This window comes from Macrotis lagotis, chromosome 8 (assembly GCF_037893015.1).
Source record: "Macrotis lagotis isolate mMagLag1 chromosome 8, bilby.v1.9.chrom.fasta, whole genome shotgun sequence".
NCBI classification, from domain to species: domain Eukaryota; kingdom Metazoa; phylum Chordata; class Mammalia; order Peramelemorphia; family Peramelidae; genus Macrotis; species Macrotis lagotis.
In genome coordinates, this window is record NC_133665.1 from 161,351,041 (window position 1) to 161,366,332 (window position 15,292).

General features: G+C 39.4%; 1 protein-coding gene across 16 annotated transcripts in view; it reads left to right on the top strand.

The window, feature by feature from the left end:
* FOXP1 (forkhead box P1) overlaps nucleotides 1-15,292 on the top strand; it is a 671,450-nt gene that overhangs the window by 295,783 nt on the left and 360,375 nt on the right. For all 16 annotated transcript variants that reach the window (XM_074198735.1, XM_074198737.1, XM_074198738.1 and 13 more), the window contains one exon: nucleotides 10,989-11,049. The gene's annotated coding sequence lies outside the window, so the exon portion shown is untranslated. The remainder of the gene's footprint in view (nucleotides 1-10,988; nucleotides 11,050-15,292) is intronic.

Sequence of the window (15,292 nt, forward strand, 5' to 3'; positions counted from 1 at the left end):
TCTGGCTGATCCCAGCAAAACCTGGCCAGACAGGCTTCATCCCAGAACATGGGAAATGGAGATGGAATGCCACCCGGACAGCCCAGAAGCTGATCAGATGATGCTCAATGGGCACATCGGATTTTGACTAAGGGATGGCTGCCTTGCCTTGAACAAGTGTTTCTTGAGTTGCCATTCCATAAATGCCTAAAACCAAGGAGAGCTTCCCCTTGAAAGTCCAATTTTCCTAATCATTTTTAGTGTAGTTGCATCTTTGGAAGAACACCCTAGTTAATGCTATAACTTGAAGCTTTGATCCAGTGTGTGTGTGTGTGTGTGTGTGTGTGTGTGTATGGGGTGGGGGAGAGTGGAATGATGATGCAAGTGTCAGTCTGTTCAAGTGGTTTTTCTCTGACTTAAATCCATACTATTCTCTTGTTTCATGCTGCATTCTGACAGGCACCCGGTTTGCTAGTAATAAGAAAAAAAGAGCCTTCTTACTTTGTGAAAGAATGAATATAAGTGGGGAGTTTTCTGGCTCAACTTTCCAGCCTTTGTCACCCATGCAAGAGAACCTGGCTGGGAATATTGCAGCCATTGAGCCAAAGTAGAAGCCTTGAAACAGGACTGCTAAAAATCAGGTGTGTCAAATTTCAAATGAAATAAAAAACATTACTAATGAAATCTAAAAGAAAATAACAAAAAATGAAAAAACAAGAATAGTTTCATCAAAATAATTTTATACTGCCCCCCCAGATCTCCTCTGAGATTACTTTTCATTTTGTGTATCCTTTATCTTAGATGTGTCATTTGCTTGTCACCTCTGCCATTAGAATGTGAGCTCCTTGAGGGTGGGGGAACCATGATTTTCCCTTTCTTTGTCACCCTCAACTGTGGGAGTGTGCCATTGTGACTGGCAACACACAGGAAGTATTAGAAACACTTGTTGGCTAAGTTACTGGCAATAGTCACACTGGAGCCCAAAAGAAGGATGAGAGAGAGGAGATGGCCTATCACATTATAGTAATAGCCAAATCATTTTACCACAGTATGAATTGGAATGGTTTTCCAAGGAATTCCTACTTGTGAATCAGCAACAAGAATCTGACACTCTCCTGCCGTCAAATGATACTAAAAAACCAAAATCAAATGTATCAACTAAAAAAGAAAAATTTTTTTAAATTAATATGTAAAAATCTCCTTATGCATTTGCATTCCAAATACATGGTGTAAATATATTGGGCAGGAAACATAAGTGGTGCCATTTGGTTTTGTGGCATTGGTGTGGGCTGGTTAAGGGGGTGGGGGATAAAGTTTGGGGACTGAGATAGCATGAGTAGAGCCAGATGGTTGCATTACACATCTTTGGTGTTATTGTTTGCTTCTTAAAGCAGTTGCAGAATTTGGCCCTTGGCAACATTTTTCTCTGTGCTTGGGTGTTCTGCTATGGATTATACTTTTGACAAAGTGCATTAAAAGAAAAGCCTTGCTTTAAAAAAAAATAAGTTTCCTTACGTTTTTGTAATCTTGTGAAGTCAACAGTGTGTTCATAAAAATATTTTTTAAATGTTAAATATGTCAGCAGATAGTAGCAGGATCAGATTCTCTTTTCTTGACACAGAGATTAAAACCAGATTTTGAAGTAACACTTTGAACTTTTAGAAATGATGTGTGGAGTTAGGAGGTAGTCGGTATTATTATTGCAGTAGCGAAGAATCTTATCCAGTTAATAATGAGCTAATTTTTCCCATTGCCTGATTGTATTGTATTGCGATTGTGCCTTACCTGTTGCATGTTATCAAAAATGTGTACTTTGTGCTGTTTAGGCTGGGTGTTTGACAACCACGTTAGGGAGATGGTTTTGAACTGGATGTTTCTTGGACATTTGTTGCAAGTCCTTATCCCCATGCCATGAAAATTGACACTTATTTCCCGCTGCCAGTAAATTATTCTTTGTTTTCCATCAAAGGGGAGAGGTATTTTTAAAAGGTTTCTCTGACTTAGCTGAAAGAGCTGTATATTCATGAGAGCTTTTTATAGGAAGTTGCTTTAAAGCTCTATGTATTTTTTTCTCTTCAATTATACTGGAACGTGGCAGAATAATCGCAAATGTCCTTTTTACAGTCCAGGCTTCTTTTTCTCATCACCCAAAGCCATGATGGGCACATAGGCATCTTCCTCGGGAGCCATTTGTGCTCCTTTTGGCCACAAATTTCAAGGTTTATTTGGAACTAGTAGTAGTTCATGAGAAAACAGGAAACTTGCAGTCCTAACGTTACTGAAATCCCTGGCTGTTTTTGCCACCACTCTAAAGCAAGTCCTTCCAATAATGCTCCCATTGTGCTCATCCTATCTGATCAGTTCTTGCAATGTTTGAGTAAGTCTATCTTACAACATTATAAGAAGATAATCAGCTGCCTTCGAAGGTCCCCATCTGGAGTAGAGAGTTCTTTTACTGAAAGATGTTTTGCCTTTTGGAGCTAGCTCTCGAATTTCATCATCTGTTCTGTAGCGATGCAGTGCATATGAAAAGTCAGTGACTCTCAATCCATCTGTTGTTATTATTTTCCACTGATAATTGGCTTGAACAATGAAATGTCTGTGTCTGTAGCCTTTGAAACTGTACACCCTGTTTATTTTCTGGAGGTCTCATTCCACTCTCCCCCTCCTTTTTTCCCCCCTTCTTTTTCTCCCCCCCTCATTTTGCTCTCCAACTCACAGCAATTGGAGTTCGCGTGAAGATGACATCTTTGACTCTGAGCATCCGTATGTGTCATTCAGCATCTAATTGTTGCCTACAGATTTTTGTCAAGTGTCCTGTGTCTGTTCCCTGAGCTCTACCCCACCCCCCACCCCCTGCTCTTTCAGCAAGAAGCCTGGCAGATACACAATTGCAAATACATAGATAGCTTACCTGAAATGTAGTATTTATTTCACTTTCCTTATTAAAATATTAATTTAGAGTACTGGATCTAATACCTATGGAATTAGATACTACCTATAATTGTATATAATATATTCTGTTGCATCCAGTTTTGCAAGATACAGAGCATTAATATTGGATTCCACTAACAGCAGTTCCATTAGCTTGCTCAACCAGTATGAGATATATATGAGCTGGGAGGCATAACTACCAGCCAGAACTGCCAAAACAGTCATTAGAAGCTCCATTGGGATGGACAAAGGCTTTTTCACAGTGATATACTGATTAAATTTTGTTCTATGGTTTATTTGCATCAAGGTTAGATCACCCTAATCTAGGGAATTGTCTTACCCAACACCTTATTTAGAAGGTCATTTCAAGACAAAAATGGTGAGCACTCTAAGAATTCTAAATTCTTGTAGATAACGTCTTTGTATCCATTTTGCTTTCCTTTCCTTCCCTTCCCCAACCTCCCAGTTTATATCATTTTCCGTGAGGTTTTTTTGGTTGTTGTTTTTGGTGAAGAAAAAAATGTAATCTACCTTACCACTCTGCAGGAATTCAAAGCAGGATAATTAAGTGGGTTAGCCTAATAATATTAATAATATGTTCAAATAGTGGTTCACTGTTTGAAACACCTGGAGCAGGCCACCTGTGATGAATTGTTTCTAAGTCTATGGAATCTCTTATTCCTTTTTTTAAGCCCAAAGATTAAAGTAGACCCTGGAAGGTAGCACTACTATGTACTGCTGGCTCCACTGTCCAGCAAGAGTTCTTACTCAGTAGTTGGTGACCTGGTTTTCTAAACTATTTGGATAACTATATTTCAGGAAATTGGTTTCCTTTTGCAATTCTTCATCTTTAATTTTATGTGTTTAGAAATATTATTCTAAGGAGGGGTACATAGACTTCCTCCGGGTACTGCCAGCGGAGACCATGATCTCAAAAAAAAAAAGCTTAGGATCTCCTGCTTTACAAAAATCATACAGAATTTGAGTAATTCTATAAAGTTATTACAGAATTGTTACTAAGATTTCACTTGTAGGTGCTTAGAAAAGCAATAAGCCATCGATGTGCTGTGATGCTCTATGAGCTGAAAGCAGGGAGACACATGAATTTCAGACCCCCCCCCCCCCCAGGTTGTTTTTGCTTGTTTGGAATCCTACAGATAGCTCTTCTTCGGGCCTGGCATAGTTGCTGATTGGAGTTACATGATGAAATGGAAATGATAAGTGGTTGAGGCTATTGAGGGGAAAAAAGATCATCTCCAATAGCCTGTTGAAATGGCTGGTTATGGTTGGTTGATATTTCATGACATTTGGGAGGAAACCTTTGGGGATATAGTTTAGAAAAAAAACTTCTTAGATCATTTCCTTGAACTGATTAGTGAATTTGAGGATTTCTAAAGTAGCTTTTTCTTTTGAGGCTTTCCCCAGATTGGAGGAAAAAATAGAGAGATGAGAAAAACTGGTAGTGGTCTGGGATGGATCCTTTCGAAAAAAGGAAGGACTTTCCCTGCCCTGGACAGGTAACCAACAGAGACTTTGGTCTTTGGCCAGGGGGCTCGTTTGCCGTTATTCTTCTTAAGGCAAAGACCCCAGAGACTGAATGAGCTCTCCAGCAGAAGCCCCCTAAGGTGGTAGTGTGTTCATTTCTTGTGCTTTGGGGCTTTCTGGGAGGGCAAGGCTTCGCTGCTGATGGGGCGGCTGGCATTTGCATGTGATTCTCCGGGTCCCCCCTCGAGGGCCTGCCCTCTGGAGGAGGCCGGCCGCCTCGGGGGAGCCCCCGCCGCCTCGGGGGGAGCCCCGGCCAGGTAGCCGGCCCAGCGGGCGGCCCAGGCCAGCCAGTCACTCCTTTGCTGAGTGTTTGTGTGGATGCCGAGGGGGGCCTCTTCCTGCATATTTCATCTCGAGGAAGGCAGTGGCTTTTGTTGTGTGGAGCCCCACGGCCCTCCAGCCTCCCTTAGGCGCCGCCGGTGGGGGCAGAGCCCGAGGGGGCGGGGGGCGGCCAGAGGCCGAGCCCGAGGGGGCGGGGGGGGGGCGGCCAGAGCCCCGGCCCGAGGGGACGGCCCGAGCCGGCCCGAGGTGGCTCCGACTCGCAACTTTCTCCAGTTGGGTGCAAATTGGCTCCAACTCGCCTCGCCTCTCCCATCCATGGGTAAGTTGGTGCCCGAGCAGAGGCAGCGGCTCCTTTCCTTTCGTTTTCTGAAGGCACCAATTTGCAAACAAAAGATTTCCCCTTGTCTCCTTGGGGTCCTGCCCTCCGGGACAGCTGGGGGGAGCGAGGTCGGGGTGCTGCCCCTTCCCCCAGTCACGTGCAGGTGCTCCGGAGGGGGGCCGCCCAAGTGGGGCTGGCAGCCGGGAGCCCCGGGAACGGGCGGGGGGCGGGGGCGAGCAGGCTGCCTGAGCTCGGGACTCCCCAGTCCTCTTCGCTAACTAACTCTGCTGCCCAGAATGCTCCCATTGTTCGCTGCCAGCGGGCAGCGGCCGGAACCTCGGCGCTTCTGGGGGTCCCCGGTGCAGGGGGGGGCAGCATCTCTCCCTGGATATTCCTAGCCTGCTAGGGAGATTAGCCGTGGTGCCTCAAGGAACAGGATTGGGGAGGGGGGTCCTACTGTCTCTGCATGGGAGACATCCTGGATCCAGGAGGACCGCCTGGAGGGGTGTGTGTGTGTGTGTGTGTGTGTGTGTGTGTGTGTGTGTGTGTCTGTACAGAGATGTGTGAGTGCGTGAGTGTTGGGACTGACGTCCAATGGCATCCTAGGTGAAGGATTTCCTGGAGGAATTTGAATCTGGAGTTGCCTGGTGTATTGCACCTTCTTGTGCCTCGGCTATGCCCACAAACCACTGCATTTCATTTCTAATAATCTTTCCAAATGAAGGGTCTCCCCCCCCCCCCCAGGTTCTTGGAAATCCTTCCCGCGCCCCCTTAGCCCGTGGACTGCTCAGATTGGGAGAGTTGTAAAAAACTCTTTCCTGTTCCAAGGGAAACAGGAGAAAATATTTTTCCCCAGCCCTCCCCCTCCCCAAAGAGAAGGGGTCAAACTTGCCGGCCAAATGTGGAAGCGCTTCTGCGGGGAGCGCTTCGGCTGGGGGGGGGGGGCGGGGGGGGCAGGACATCCAAGAAGGAGTTTGAGTCCCCAGTTAACTCTTTCCGCCTTTTGAGTAACTCATCTCAACAGAAGAGTGTGCTGTTCCACCACATGTTGGAAAGTGTGAGAACTGAAATCCAATTTCCTCAACCTTCTGAAAAGATGTAGGGACTTGGGGTCTTCTTGGGTGCGATGCAGCCTCCAGACTTAGAAGCACAGCTTAACAATGAGCCTGCTGAAGGTTCTTAATAACAAAATTACAAATACCATAGCTAATTGTAAGTATATTGCTTTTATTCCTGATTTTTTTTAAGGGGGAAAAATACTTTTTATGGGGAAAAGTAACTCAGTCAAAGCACCTTCTGTGATTAGCGCTATTGTATTCTTAAATTTTGATTGATAGAGATAATAGTTTTCACTTAAAAATACAGACAGGTACTTTAACTTTCCATGACAATAGCTATTTGCATTTCTTTTATCTTTTTGTTTAACATCTGTGGGGGTTGGGACGGATTTGATTATTAACTCTTATTGCACACTGAGGTAAAAGCTAAAACAAAGCTTTTGTTCAAGCTTCAAAGGTAAAACAGCAAATATTGTTTTTAGGATTCAACATTTAAAGACTGTTAAAGGATACCTATACAATATTTCCACATGACCATGACCAGGGCTTTTACTTCTTTGTAAGGTAAGAGAAAGTCGGTTTTCCCAACAAGATGGGCACACTTGGAGTGCCTGGGTCCCTGCCAGATTGGAGGCTTTCTATGTGAAGATGCTTAGTTAGGCGCTGGCGGCCGAGCGGGGAAGCGGGCGAGCGGGCGAGCGGGCTGGTGGCCGGGCGAGCCGGCGGCTGCATCACACCAGGCTCATCTGCTCCAGGGGAGTCCGGGCTTGGGCTGCTTCTGGCTCATCTCTGGAGCCAGTGTGTGGGGGGAGGTCCCAAGAGCAAGGAAAGGCAATCTGAATTGGAGCTCTGCAGACTGAAGGAAGAGGGCGATCAGAGCAGAGGCTGAGAGAACCCCCCCACACACATTTCTTGTCTCAAGTCTGTCAGCTTGCACCATTGTGAACCCTAAAACTAGCTGAGAACTCCCCTTAGAAAATTTCTGGACGGTGGAGAGGTATTAGCCTAGAACTCTTTGGAGCTTGTCTGGGGTTTTTTTTGGGGGGGGGGGGGGATGGATGAAGCAGAGTTTCTTGTCTGGGTGCTTGGGGAGCTATGATCTAACCTGGGGTTACAACTTCTCAGAATGGAGAGTAAATTGTTAGACGTTCTTATCTTTCAAAAAAATCTTTGCAAAACAAGAAAAGTGAAATCCACAGTTTAAGATCCGATGTTAACTAAAGCACAGGTGCTATTTCAAGAGACCCCGGTCCTTTGAAAGTTTTCTTATTCTGTTTCTCCCTTCTTGGTCTTCTTGAAGGAAAAAAAAATCATCCCATGCCACCCAGGACATCTGCAGGAGCCTCATAGGTCTTCTAAGGGAATAAGCAGCCCATCTCTTAAAACTCTCAGCCTTATAACCAGGGTTTAAATCCTGAATTAAACATGAAGTTGGCAAAAGACTGAAATCTATTTATCTTCATTCTGATCACTTGTTGAGATAGAGACAACTACATAAATTCAGTAGAGCAACCCTGGTTCTGCTGTTAGATTTGTTCACACAATAGAAGTGAAAATTGGGGTTATTTTAATTAGAGCAGTAGTGTATAGGGTGTCCATTTTTCCATAACTAATGGAGATCATTGCCTTCCATATTTACCTGTGCCTCGTTCCAGATAGTTGGCAAAGCCTTTTGGGTAACAGCTAAAAATATCTTCAAAATTATTATTTAAAAAAAATAGTGATTAACATCTTAGCAGCAGTAAACTGGCTATCTGTGTTGTGAATTCCTTGAGGTGATGGGAGTTCTAGTCCCATGCATTCACTGACATGCATGCCCAGGCTGGTGCCCTCTTGCCTCCAGCTGATAGTCCAGAGTTTGAAAAAAAAAGAGGCTTTGTATGTCAGCATCATTGTCCATAGTATTACCTTAGGTGAAGAATATCGCAAGATGCTGAAAAGAACTCTGGACTATTGCCTAGAATAAAATAAAATCTTATAAATTGATGTCATTATGCTCCTTTCTCTGTTTTAAAATAATAAAGAGTAGAACTTCTCACACTTCTATTTGAAGATTCCTTTAGTTTCACATAGCTGCATTTTCTGAGAAGACTGAGAAGATAGGTACATTGGGAAAAAAATCTTTATTATTTCTCTAATTGTTTTTCTTTTATTAAAAGCTCTTAATGATCATTTTAATTCAGTTCTGATATTTTAGTGTGACCAATAAAGCAACCAAGTCAGTATTTGAAATGGAAACTGTTCAGTGTGCTTTATTTTTCAGCATGCAAGTTTATAAAAAGCAAATTGTTACTAAAATTCTGAAACTAAAGCTTTTTATGCTTCGAAATGGATGGAATGGAATTATTTCTACCTAGTCTGAGATTTCATATTCTGTTGGCAAATGTCTTCTTGCCCATGGCAGGCTTATGATCCATCTTCTTTATTTTCTTGTCTATCCTGTTGACACACTGGTTAGTTTAGGATGGTGCAAACAACCAGTGAACTATTAAACTTGCCTGTGCAATGCGAACAAAAACATTCTTCTAGTTAATTTGCCAATACGTGCGCGTGCGCGTGCACACACACACACACACACACACAGACACACACCTCTTAATTTCTTAAGAGTATACATGTAAAAAATAATGAAATCAAAATTTTTTAAAACATAGTTTACACAGCACAGTCAAGTTTCACAAGATGAATTTAGAGAAAATATAGCTTATCTTGCTTGAAAATCAGGGTAAAATAAGTGTTTACTTATCCTGTAATCTATATTTTATGATTACTTTTCAAATAACATCACAGGAATCAAATGAATTAGGGGGTGAACTATTATATTTTTGTTTAGGTCGTGTTCTTAACCTTATTTCTACTTGCTGTAAAGGCAAAAAAGGGGAATAGGCCTAATAACTGATAGAAATGGGCCCTGCAGGTTTGCAAGCAATGCTAGAGATAACCTTATACAAAGTAGGCATTTTCACCATTTTTTAAAAAAATTAAAATTTCATATTGTCCACTTGTTTCCCAGTTCTATGTGATAGCAAACCTAATCTGCATTGCAAAACAATACCACAGGTTTGACTGCCAAACATGCAAAAAATAGACAGCTCAATAGATAAACAGGAAAATTAATTTACCATGCATCTATAGGACAACATCTCAAATTGTAATTTGCTTTGCATTTAATACAGTATACCAAAGTTCAGTTACTTTAAGAATTGATGGAAGCTTTAGCTGAAATTTCTTGTGTTTTTGATATTTATTATAACTTGTTCGTGAAATTCACTGAGCTCTTAAGTTATTGGCAGTAACGGTTTTGCGGTTCCCCTCTGTACCATGTGTATGAAAAAAAGAAAAGAAAAACTGTAAAATGTAGCCATTCCTTAATGTTTTCATTCCTAATCATCATTAGTCCCATATGAGGGAGTTTTTACCACTGGGTGAAGCAATCATGGTGACATAGTTCAGCAAAAAAAAAGAACCACAATTTTCATTTTTGCTTTGAATCTTTTTTGTATAAAAGCAAAAAGCCTTTTCACAGGTTGCAAAATAATAATATATGACACAAAGCTGGGGTTTTCCCCCACCTAAATGGTGAACTGTTAGGGCAAAACCCTTCAGTTTCCTCCTACAGTAAACATGAAAATTATGATTTCACTCAGAGGGTAATTTTTTTTCCTTCCAGTTTTAAAGGCAAGAATCTGCACTTGCTTGTGAAAATGTCAAAAATTGGCCTTGGATCAATTTCTCAAAAATAGTACACACCAAAGAACCTCTTTTTTTTTCCTTTTTTTTCTTTTTAGTCCTCATGAAGCAAAATATAATTCTTTCTCATGTTGCTTTCCTTTCCACATTCAGGGAAGATAGCAAGAGATCAACCAAATATGGAGTAGTCTTCTTAAAATTAAAAATACTTCATTAATATTGATCTGAACTATGTGTAACAGGATATTAACATTTTAGTAAAATGATGTTATAATTTCACTGTCTTATAATAAAATACATGAACATTTGGTCAATTGGTGTGGAATTAATCTTGAACCCTGCTGGTAATCTGAGTTAGTAACTTGATCTAAATTAATAAACAAATGTTTTTCTTTTTCCTTGTACCATATGTTGATCCCAATTACATGGACAGAAAGTGGCAGATTGTCATGTTTCTTAAAGGATTACATACTGTTTTGCATAAGAGAGTACACAAGATGCAGTTATATATGTGGGAAGAAAACATGTTCTATTCTTTGTGTTTCATAAGAATTTATTTCATTTGCTGTTAAGCATTTTTATCTACCTTAATAGAACTAGGTGAAGTTTAAAAATGGTCTGTGAACAACTTCAAAAAAAAATGCCTTCTACCCCCCCCCAAAAAAAAAATTGAAAACTGTGGTGTTTTGGTTCATTCTGAGTAGCATAAGGCATCTTGTCTATAATAACTGATTCCCTTTGGGAGAAAGAAAAAAGGCAGATCTTTAATGAAATTGGGGTGACTGTAAAACATTAACTAGACACATTCAAGGAGCAGTCTGGTTTCCAAAAACAAAGGGTTATGAGTCATATGTAATTTGACATGAAAATAAATTAATACATGTCAAGACTAAGGACATTTAAGAGAGAATGAGAACGTTTCATCTTTGCTTTTTCCAACAAAGTTTTTCTTGTGAACTTGAAGAACCCAACATTGACTGGTTCTGATCAGTTACTTTCTTGTGACTTGAATGCATTTTGGGAGGGGTTGATCCTGAATGTCATTCACTATTAAATATATAACAGGTCCTTGTTGATTTGCCTATGCTTATTCTTTCTGAGCCCTGTCCAAAAATAAAACATCAGGAATTGTTGTTAATACTACTGACATTCACCTTGCGATGTTCTCTTTTGATTTCTAGGGTAAGAAGTGACCTTCTGGGGTGGCTGTAACTGAAGATTGCCTTACAGTGACCTAAAAAGGTAAATACATTTAGTCAAAATATATTTAAATCTATAAATGCGCACACACACACACACACACACACACACGTGTGGGTGTATAAGGCTGTACCTTGCAAGGCTATATCTTGGAAGCATTTTAATTGGATTGTTTTTCTCCTCGTGTAATTTTTTGTAATCATAGCATCTATCTTAGAGGCCTCAAGAGGGAGAGTTGGTCATGAGTGATGGCTCACAGAATCCTTTTTTCTCTTTTAGCAGCAGAACACTTTTGTCATCTGAGTTGAATGCTCACTTCTCCTTGTTGTTATTGACTCTTGTGGATTTAAAGTTAGAGAGGAATATTAGCATCACAAAAGGTGGTGATTCATAAAACGAACTTGCTGAGAACCAGAGTAACACATGTCAATGTCTGTGCTGAAGTGGTGTCATCCAATTGATGTTCATCTGGCTGCTTTATAATCACCTTCTTTCAGAAATTAATAGTCAGTTAAGCACCATAGCAACAAGCAACACTGATGTAACCGCTGAACAGGGACTGGCAGATAGATCACTGTGATGTCAATGCTCATTAGTGTTGTTCTTTTGACCTTGCTGGAAAGTAAAATGGTTATTTGATTTTTTTTTTTAATTTAGAAATTTTTCCGAGCAACGAAAATAACTTGATGAACTAAGGCTAGATTTAATTTTCTCCAATCTACTTTTAAAGGAAAAAATGTATTCTCATTCAAACACAACTATGGACACTGTGTTTTTAACAACTTAGTGCCAAAAATATCTGTCTAGGAAAGGCAGGACTCTTACTTTAATTAATACCGGAGTCTGCTTCAATGGCCAAGGTTTATCTCTCCACCCTTATTGTTGTACTCATGTGGATTTGGGACTACCTTTGTAATTTTCTCTTTTGATATGACAGAATTTTGCCTAATGGATTGAAGAGTTTTCTAATCTATCAATCCAATATTATCATTGGATATTTTTGTGGGTGTGGGAATAAATGTTACTCAATTAAAGCTCACATCATATAATATAGGCCTCCTAATGTTTGTGAGTTTCTGAAATGAGCAGGAAGAACTTTTCTAACCTAATGAGAAGGTTCTTATCTGAGCTTTTTATTTTTTTATTTTTGGGCATTCAAAGTGCCTTGTGGCCTGTTCTTGGGTCCCAGAGTGGGTTCTGTTGTTTTTATTCCTTTTCTTGTTTGGTCTTTCTGCCTCTGTCTCCCTTTGTGTCTCTCTGACTCTGGCTCTGTCACTCTTTCATAAAATTAGGTATCAACAGAGTGGCCTAATGTGTACTTTCCTTCCAACACATTGATTTGGGCCTAAAGATATGAATTATCCTCTCTTGATTTCAGTGGCTTGGTTGATCACCTTGAACAATTACTCAATTTTGAAATTCACTCTGGGATGTTAGTATGTATTTCAGCTGAAAATTAGGACAAACAGGAAGTTAAACAATGGATCACAAAATGAAAAATGTACTCAGCCCACTATTATATCAATGTACCACCAAATAATTGATTTGAGTGATTTTTTTTCTTTTTTTTCAGGGACTTGACTACCTGATCTTTTATTATATTAAATAGACACAATCATGGTCGCAGACTATTGTGCATAGGCTATAATGTGTTCATAGATGACCTTCATCTATAGTACTTTTAATGTGCTTCAATTTAGTGGTCCTACTATGAGCCTCAAAGGAAAGGAGAAAGTTCTTTTGACAGAGTGAATAGAAAATTAGGAAACATCCTTTGACCCATACTGGCTGTGAGATCCTGGGCAGATCACAACCTGCCCCAGTAATTGTTTGAGACAGGGACTTTTCACTTTTTTTTTTTTCATGCCACTCTTTGGTATTTGAATGAAGGCCATGAATCCCTTCTCAGAAGATTTTCTTTTAAATGTATAAAACAAGATAGAATTAAAATGTTAATTATATCAAAATACATTAATCAAAAATTAAAAACCAAAAAATGTTTAAGAAGCCCTATTCTAAGACTATAAATTGCCAAGAATTATTAATCTTCATTGGAAGAGGGAATTCCTTTATATGTAAATCAGAGATACTATCAACAGTAAGTGCATTAACTGCTGTTCCTAATTAGCTTATGGAACTAAATGACATATGTGTAACAAGTGAGGATGCTTCAGATTTTTTGTGAGAAAGTATACCAGTTAATACTGGGCAAATTAAGAATTGTTGAAGCTACAATGCCAATATTCCAGGCAAAGTCTTTTTTTGGAAGGAAAAAAGAAACTTGACAATTTGATTCAACAAGTATTTCTTAAGTTCTTCTGTACAAGGCACTGTAGTAGATCTGGGAAGCCAGTCGTGAATGGCTATTTTACTTGGAATATAGCATGTTCTCACACATGTATGTAAATAGAATTTGAATAGAATAAGGACCCTAAGAATTATGGAATCAGGAAATGATACAGTGCTCTAATCATTTCCTGGAGCACACATTAACCAATTATATTAGTATTTGTTACATAAGTTAGTACTTGATTATGTAGTACAGTCCAAAAGACATGTACTGTCAGCCCGGGTCATTCTCCTTGGCATCTCATGCCATTCTGCATGTGGTGCAATCCTCTTCCTGAATTTTCCTTTATTCATGACTATTTTTAATATCCCTGAATATCTTCATAACAGAAACCAAAAGGAGCCTTTTCTTTTTAAACGTATAAAGAAAAGAAAACAGAAAATTTAGTCTAGTATAGTTGGTATTTCAAAGGTTGAAAAAAGGGTTTTTGCCATCCATCAAAGGTCAAGAAACTGGAGCTGTCAGATCTTGAGAAGTGGATTTCAGATCCAAGAAACTTCTCAGAAAATACATTGCTCTAGATTTAAAATCTGGGAATCATTAGTACTAAGTGTATATACAACTAAATGTGCTTATGAAAGGTATGGGAACAACTAGTTGTGTTTGCAAAAGTTGCCAGGCAAATTCAGAAAACCAGATGAGGCCATTTTTCAAATTTAGACTTAAAGGCCTAAATAGTCATAAATAACAGTGATCAAACTTGCTAGTGATATAACAATTTTCTTCCAAGGAGATCAGAGCACTTTATAAAATGTGTCTCCTAGATAGCATTTCTGTGAGGTGGTTAGTATGTATTATTATCCCCACTTTACAGAATGGGAAAGTAGGCAATAGATATTAAATAACTTCCCCAAGGTCATGCGGAGTATCAGGAGGAATCTACCTGGCCCTGTCTACAAATGTATCTGTGCCTTTGTGTAGCAGAAACCTTTCTTTTCTTAAGACAACAATGTCAACAAAATTTTTATTAGGGCTTTTCTTCTCTGTATCTCTCTGTCTCTTTATCTGTCTTTGTGTCTCTCTCTCTCTCTCTCTCTCTCTCCCCCTCCCCCCTTTCTTTTGGTGGTTCTTTTTTCCTTAGCACCTTGCATTATTAAAAATAAATTTTAGAAGCAGGATTAGACTTATTTTTTGAAATATTCAAAATGATGCTGGAAGTTAATGATATTCTGTAAATGTCATGAAAGAATGTAATCAAAGAGTAACCTTAAAATTATCTGTGTTCTCAAACCTCATATTTTATATTTTTGATAATTTTTCTGGATTTGAACTTAATTTTTAGTTAAATTTTTTAAAAATCTTTTTTAAAAATGGAATTGTCAGGTGCTAATTTTTTCTAAATATGTTAGTCTGTTAGGTTCTTTGACTCTGTCTCTCTGTCTCAGTCTCTTTTGCTCTCTTAGCTTTCTGTCAATAAACTTAGAGGAACTTTATTAGCTTACCTGTATATTCTATGCCTACATTTTTTGTGCAAGGTAAATATTTGGCTTTGTGTTAAATAAGCTTTTTAACCATCTAAAATATGGAGTCCTTTTGAAAGAAAAGCATTTATGGAAATTAAATACTAAAAGAACAATCTTAAACCCAGTTTATTCAGACTAATAACTTTGTAACAGTTAGAATCTAGAATAAATGAAAAACCTTTCTTGGTTTTTCTAAGAAAATGAGGACCCAAATGAAGGATCTAAGATACTTCTGGTTCATGTTAAGTGATAATCTAAAATGTGCTGTTACCATTTTCCATTTTGAAATTCAAGAATACAACTCATTTGAGTGTTTGGGTTGTTTTCCTGCTAAAATAACTGTTACTTGACCAAACTGACCTGATCTCTGTTCATTTTTGGCCACAGGGTACATATATCCTTTTATTGAACTCAGTAGGTAGTTTGTTGGGTTCCCCCCCACCCCAATCAGGTTCTATTGTGTGAACCCATA